Here is an 8,134-nt window from a genome sequence, read left to right on the forward strand (position 1 = left end):
TGTTGGTCCGAACTGAGTAGACTGCAGGGCCACCTCGGGGAAACTTGAGGTCTGGTTTTACTCGTAGGATGTCTCATCCGGTGTGCCGAACGAGATATGTGCAGCTCCTATCGGGATTTGTCGGCACATCGGGCGGCTTTGCTGGTCTCTTTTTACCATTGTCAAAATGTCTTGCGAACCGGGATTCCGAGGCTGATTGGGTCTTCCCGGGAGAAGGTATATCCTTCGTTGACCGTGAAAGCTTGTGATGGGCTAAGTTGGGACACCCCTGCAGGGTATAATCTTTCGAAAGCCGTGCCTGCGGTTATAGGCAGATGGGAATTTGTTAATGTCCGGTTGTAGATAACTTGACACCAGATCCAAATTAAAATGCATCAACCGTGTGTGTAGCCGTGATGGTCTCTCTTCGTCGGAGGCCGGGAAGTGAACACAGTTTTGGGTTATGTTTGATGTAAGTAGGAGTTCAGGATCACTTATTGATCATTGCTAGTTCACGACCGTTCCGTTTGCTCTCTTCTCGCTCTTATTTGCGTATGTTAGCCACCATATTTGCTTAGTGCTTGCGGCAACTCCACCTCATTACCATTTCCTACCCATAAGCTTAAATAGTCTTGATCTCGTGGGTTTTGAGATTGCTGAGTCCTCGTGACTCACCAGATACTATCACAACAGTTGCAGGTGCCGATGATACCAGTGCAGACGACGCAACCGAGTTCAAATGGGAGCTCAACGAAGATCTTAGTTGTTGCTATGTTTCGTTTCATGTTGATCAGTAGTGGAGCCCAGTTGGGACGATCGGGGATCTAGCAGTTGGGTTATCTTCTTTTCTTTTGGCTTCGTCCGTAGTCGGACTATGTGTGTACTCTGAATGATGTATGAATTATATGTTCATTGTGTGAAGTGGCGATTGTAAGCCAACTCTTTATCCCATTCTTGTTCATTACATGGGATTGTGTGAAGATGACCCTTCTTGCGACAAAACCACCATGCGTTTATGCCTCTAAGTCATGCTTCGATACGTGGGAGATATAGCCGCATCGTGGGTGTCACAGTCGGTTTGTTTCAAAACCAGGAGACGTGCATTGGAAAGCTCTAGAGAGAGTTTTGCGTTATTTGAAAGGCACTGCGAGTTATGGAATTCACTACACTGGGCATCCAAAGGTGCTTGAAGGGTATAGTGACTCAAACTGGATTTCAGATGCTGGTGAGATAAAGGCCACGAGCGGTTATGTATTTACTCATGGAGGTGGCGCTGTTTCTTGGAAGTCTTGCAGGCAGACCATCTTAACAAGGTCAACAATGGAAGCAGAACTCACAACACTAGATACAGCTATGGTCGAAGCAGATTGGCTTCGCCGGCTCTTGAATGACTTGCCGGTAGTTGAGAAACCTGTACCAGGTATCCTTATGAACTGTGACAATCAAACTGTGATCACTAAAGTGAGTAGTTCAAAGGATAACATGAAGTCATCAAGACACGTTCAGAGAAGGTTAAAGTCTGTCAGAAAAATGAAAAACTCTGGAGTTATTGCATTGGATTATATCCAAACGTCTAAAAATCTGACAGATCCTTTTACTAAGGGTCTATCACGTAATGTGATAGATAATGCATCAAGGGAGATGGGTATGAGACCCACAATATGAGTTGTTCACAGTGGTAACCTATTCTTTATGATCGGAGATCCCGTGAATTAGATGTGGAAGACAAGCTGTTGGTCAACTGGGAGGAGAGTATCCCTACTGTTAAAATACCACTCCATGAAGATGCAATACTCTCCTAATCTGCATGGCAGGTTGATGTATATCTTAATGTGTTCTAAGTGGCTCTTTGAAGCAGAGATGTTGTCCTGGAGAACATCTTTTGAAGAACGCACCTATATGAGTCTGATTGTTAAACGTCGCAATCTATGAGAGTAGGGTTCTCTCTAGTAAACTCATGAAAGGTCACGGAGTATGACGCATAAGCTCCACCCGCGGGGAAGACCCACGGTAGCTACGTATCGGTCAAGGCTTTATGTGAAGCTAGATTCGCAGAAAACTTGCAGTTCAAGGCCCAGTCCACTGTTCAAGTTGCTTACTAGTGTAGCATAGAGTTCTAGGTGGAAGTTCAACTTAACAGTCTTCACTGCAGTACCGGTATATAAAACAGTGTTTTGGAACCAAAGGTAAATTTTGTGTGCCTCTAGGATCTGGTAGGGGATTGCTGGAATTTTTGTCTATTTGGGCCTAGCCCAATAGCAGTTTCAAAAATTCCTAATAAATCCTAGAGGCCCACGCAGCCCATTCGTGCAAGGCAAGAGGTGGAACTAAAGTTTAGTCCCACCTTGCTAGTTTAGAGGGAGTTGGACTTCATTATAAGGAAGGCTCCTTCCCCACTTGTATGAGCATGAGAACAAGAGGGACATCCACACGCGCTCCTCCTCCGCCGCCCGCCTCGCCACGCCACGCCACGCCACGCCTCGTCATGACGCGCCGCGCCGCGGGAATGAGCCAAGCTGATGTAAATTTTTGCCACGCACTACGGGTATACGAAAGGGCACGCAAAAGCTGAAACGTTTTGTTGTAGTGGAGATTGAATACGAACGGCGCACCTCTTCGCCTGCTGCCTGTTCGTTTCGTCTCCCTCGTTCTCTTCAGCTCCCAGCGCAGCCTCTCGCCTTCTTCTCTTGCGCCTATAAAAGGGAGGTCGCTCCTCCCAGAGAGACACATCAGAATCTCTTCCTCCTATCGCCACAAGTTCCTGAGCATTGCGCTGCTGCTACGTTCTTCCTCATCCCGGCTTGCGGCGTGCACCGCACGTCGGGACAGTAGGCCTCCTAGACCGCACCTTTTGAGTCCTGTACGGGAGAAGGGTGATAAGGTTTTTGGGGAGCGCTCAGCGCGACTACTGGCTGCTTCATCACGGACGATCCAGTCGCCAACGACTACTTCCCCGACGACAACTTCTTCCCCGACGTCCACGACCTCCTCAACGACATGGCAGGCGAGGACACCGACCCCAAGTCCAGCGCTTCTGCTGCTGCTGTGCCGTACGTGTTCTTCTCCTTTCTGTTAGAAGTCCTGCTACAGTTATTGGCTCTAGTTTCTGCCCTACGTATGTTAGGTTCTATGTCGTATAAGCAACTTCATCTAGTGTCTGTTCTAGATGTGTTTAGCTCAAGTTCATATATGCAGACGATGTTTACCTTCTCTCTGTCAGATTGCATGACTTGCTTTATATTTGCTATTTTAGTCATGCTTTATCTAGTATTTCTGTTAATAAAATCATTCGGTAAATTGCTCATATTTCCAACAGTTTCTAAGCTCGGCATAGTGGTTTGGACAGTCTAGAAGAGGAAATCAGATATGTGCATGCTGGGCATAGTGGTTTGTAAGCTCGGCAACAATCTCCTCACTACTGTTCTACACATTCAAAGGTTGCCAACTTGTTAATTTAAGTAGTTCGACAGTTCTGCAACGTGGACATCAAGAGCAACCTGAAGAATGCCGGCAACTTGCAGGCTGCCCCTACATGCTCGGTATATACATACCTTCATTGTTGCTCTGCCTTTCTTTGGGTCTTTATGGAGTCCTGGTGTTGATTGCTAATGCATGCTGCAAGCAGCTGGCATACCACCATGGCATGAGCACCAACCTGGTAAACTTCATGAAACACCAATCCATCTCCAGGAGGAAGATGCACATGAAGAAAGGATCCAACTATGGGAAAAGAGTAGACCACTAACCAAATTGAACGACGTCTACCTCATCGATCTTGTATGTCTCCAGGTTTGTGATCACAAGACACAATCCGGGAATAAGGCCTGTAATTCCAAACAAACCAAGAAGATTTAAACAGTGAGAACCAAAAATTAGGCATCACAAAGACAAACCAAGGAGAACTCAACACTGAGACCCAAAATTAAGCATTAGGACAGGAAGCATGCTTACGTCAATCTGTTGATGCAGGTAGCGCGGAAGCTTTGCCGGCATGGTGGGCATGTGCAACGGATGGCAACGAAGATACACGCGGGGAGGCGGGGATGGCCGGCGCTGAGGCCGGGCTTCTCCGTCACGTACTCCACCTCCACCTGCAGCTGCAATAAACCATGACGTTTGGCGCGGCTCGAGCGGATTACGGGCGGCGGAACCGGAGCTCGCCTGGGGGGCGGGGTCGGGTTTGGGGTGGGCGCCCTCCTCGGAGCCCTCACCGGCTCCCGTGGCACTGCTCTTCCTGTCCCTGCGGCGGCGACGGCAGGGGTGTGGGCTGGTTTTTGGGTTTGTATATGCGTGCGGGATCGAGCGTTTTTTTGGCACCACTAGGCATCAGACTGCTGATAAGTTACATCTACTAGTACAATGCCCGTGCATTGCTACGGGTAAAAGAAGAATACCCATGTGTTGCCACGGAATAATAAAAATATGGACACATTGATCAAATTATTCTTCTAATTTAGAAATACGGGTTAAGTGGTTACATCCAGTTTTCATCATGCAACGACAAATATAAATTCTCTTCCACTTTTTTTCCTTCTCGGCAATCTTCCTATCTCCTTAAGCAGCCAAATCGCTCGCCAACCGAGAACTTATAACTGGATATATATCATCCATTTATAAATAGTATTAGTATTCTCACTGTAAAGAAATACAAGAGTGCTTAGATCATAGTAATCTAAACACTTATATTTCTTTAGAGAGGGAGTATCACTCAACTTCACGCATCCATGTGTCACTATTACAAGGTACACAAAGATTGACAGTCACTATTACAAGGTACACAAAGATTGAAAATTTCATAAGCCTCTTATTTCAGTAATAATAGCATAATCGATGCAACCTTCAATAATAAGCTCATTGTATGGATAGAAGTATCGGCAGATGCCAAGATGGTGGATTCAGGCATATTGTTGTAATACTTTGTAAGGTCCTCGAGAATAATCAATAAAGTGGCCGTATGCATCTCCCAGATGCAGAGGCCGGGGGTCATCCTCCTTTTCTAAAAAAAATAATAAGCTCATTGTATATAGGAAATTTCCATTTATCTTGAATCAAGAATTTGAATAATAAGTTGGATAATCTAATGTTTTCAAAGCTGGGGGATTTGTATATAATTAGTATCTTTATTACCGACACAATCATCATGGTTGTGGTCATGGCAGCAGTCATCAAGGTCTTCACGTCGCCACCGTTCTCCTTCTGCGCAGTGGCGGAGACAAGCCCCAGGCTGTCCGGGCGGTGTCCTGGGTCCTGAGGCTTGGCTTCTTCGTTTACTGTAGTGGATTTTACACTATTTAGCACTGTACCAAGTGATTGGCCTGGGGCTTGCCCGGGTCATGGCTTGATCCTAGCTCTGCCACTGCTTATGCGTCTCCACCAAGTTCAAAGACGGCGCGACAGCGGCGAACAACCTATCACCGGCATTTAGGTTTGTCAGCTTTCATGTTCGCCAACTTCGCCCCGGGTTTCGACTTCTTCAGTTGCGTGATTGCAGTTGCCCCGCTCTCCCTTGAAAACACCACAATGGCCACAGTCGCCCCTGCCCTGCCCGCCGGCTTGGTCGCCATCGCAGGCATCACCTTCCCGTCCAGCCCATGCTAACCAACCGTCTCTCCCACGACCCGCTCCACAACTACTACTCTCCTGCTTCCATGAAAACGCAATATATTTCATATTCACCAAGAAGCAACAGAAGTTAGATCACTAATTAAATCCTAGTATGATGAACCATTTATGCTGAAATAGCTACAGAGCAACTCGCGTAGATTAAAGTTAAATCTAGCAATATAGTACACTTGACACCGGAGTAAACCCCAGATTAAACAATGTACTATGACTTCAGAAGAATATACATTAATCTGCCATATTGCAGGGAAAACAAATCTGGAGCACAAAGTAGAGAGAAACACCTGTAACACACATGCACGATATAACATGACCTAAATGTAATAAAATATAGTTGTATTTTCTAATGGAACAAAATATGTATCTGCGGATGGTACTCAAGATGCTTCTTTTTTTGCCTCTCATTATTATTTTTGTTGGAGAAGAAGTTACATTTGTTACGCACTAAAAGGCACCTGGTAGCATATCATGTCATCAGATAATCTTCTGGACTGTGTTCCTACTTCCTACTGCTTCACTGATTTCTTGTAGTTGCTAGAAAAATGAGATTTGTCAAACGGAAGCTTCCTTCCGCCTGCCACTGACATGCCACCGACGATGTGTGAATATTACGTGAGCAGCTAGAACCTTTTTTTATGGATGAGACGATGAGCAGCTACAAACTTGATACTGTTAATGGTAGTCTCATTCTTCCAAAAAAAATAGGAAAACAAACTCATACATTTCAACACAGCTCCTTCTTCACATAAACTTCCAGTTTAAATGAGAATACTATTATTTTCGATGAAGGGAGCTTTATTACTTAAAAGGTTTAAGCATTATACCCGGCCCCTCTGCATAAATGAAAATACTAATAGCAACAAAAAAAACTTAATAAGAAAACTCCGACAATGTGGACCGAGATTGACTTGGTAGTAGATCAAATCACACATGTTCAATCTTTGCTCAATGAGAACTGAGGAACAACAACAACAACAACAACAAAGCCTTTAGTCCCAAACAAGTTGGGATAGGCTAGAGGTGAAACCCATAAGATCTCGCAACCAACTCATGGCTCTGGCACATGGATAGCAAGCTTCCACGCACCCCTGTCCATAGCTAGCTCTTTGTCGATACTCCAATCCTTCAGGTCTCTCTTAACGGACTCCTCTCATGTCAAAATCGGTTGACCCCGCCCTCTCTTGACATTCTCCGCACGCTTTAGCCGTCCGCTATGCACTGGAGCTTGTGAAGGCCTGCGCTAAATATGCCCAAACCATCTCAAACGATGTTGGACAAGCTTCTCCTCAATTGGTGCTACCCCAACTCTATCTCGTATATCATCATTCCGGACTCGATCCTTCCTCGTGTGGCCACACATCCATCTCAACATACGCATCTCCGCCACACCTAACTATTGAACATGTCGCCTTTTAGTCGGCCAACACTCCGCGCCATACAACATTGCGGGTCGAACCGCCGTCCTGTAGAACTTGCCTTTTAGCTTTTGTGGCACTCTCTTGTCACAGAGAATGCCAGAAGCTTGGCGCCACTTCATCCATCCGGCTTTGATTCGATGGTTGACATCTTCATCAATACCCCCATCCTCCTGCAACATTGACCCCAAATACCGAAAGGTGTCCTTTCGAGGTACCACCTGGCCATCAAGGCTAACCTCCTCCTCCTCACAGCTAGTAGTACTGAAACCGCACATCATGTACTCGGTTTTAGTTCTACTAAGCCTAAACCCTTTTGATTCCAAGGTTTGTTTCCATAACTCTAACTTCCTATTTACCCCCGTCCGACTATCGTCAACTAGCACCACATCATCCGCAAAGAGCATACACCATGGGATATCTCCTTGTATACCCCTTGTGACCTCATCCATCACCAATGCAAAAAGATAAGGGCTCAAAGCTGACCCCTGGTGCAGTCCTATCTTAATCGGGAAGTCATCGGTGTCGACATCACTTGTTCGAACACTTGTCACAACATTATTATACATGTCCTTGATGAGGGTAATGTACTTTGCTGGGACTTTGTGTTTCTCCAAGGCCCTACCACATGACATTCCGCGGTATCTTATCATAGGCCTTCTCCAAGTCAATGAGAACTGAGGAACAACTTTGTAAAAAAAAACTACCCTACTCCACACTGATCATTGCATGACATCAATATTTCTCTTACAGAACTAAACTTAGACAGCCATGTAAGCTCTAAGCATTGTTCTTGATTAAACGGACAAAACATAAAGGAATTGGAAGTCTCACCATCAGTATATAATGTTTCCACGCAATATTTTTGTCCGAACAACCACAATCAATATCCATTACATCCACACTTGCCTCAAGAGGGAGAGTAGACCCGCCTGCACAATAGAGACTATAGAACATTCACATGAAGTGCTAAAAAATGTAATACCAAAATTTAATCTAATGAGGAAGCAGAGCCCACCGCCGCATCCATGGATGGCCACCAGGGGAGTCTCCAGCGCCGTGCGACATCGACCTGCCGCAAGGGCCCGGACGGGCAACGGCACACGCATCCACCCGCT

The 8,134-nt window shown here is 45.8% G+C and overlaps 1 long non-coding RNA gene across 1 annotated transcript; it reads right to left on the reverse strand.

Moving 5' to 3' along the window:
- Positions 1-4,817: 4,817 nt before the first annotated feature.
- Positions 4,818-8,134, reverse strand: LOC123047051 (uncharacterized). Its single transcript, XR_006422744.1, has 2 exons — positions 7,851-8,134; positions 4,818-5,619 (listed from the first exon to the last, which is right to left on the reverse strand). It is a non-coding gene; the product is annotated as an uncharacterized lncRNA (long non-coding RNA).

This window comes from Triticum aestivum, chromosome 2B, assembly GCF_018294505.1.
Source record: "Triticum aestivum cultivar Chinese Spring chromosome 2B, IWGSC CS RefSeq v2.1, whole genome shotgun sequence".
In the NCBI taxonomy this organism is placed as follows: domain Eukaryota; kingdom Viridiplantae; phylum Streptophyta; class Magnoliopsida; order Poales; family Poaceae; genus Triticum; species Triticum aestivum.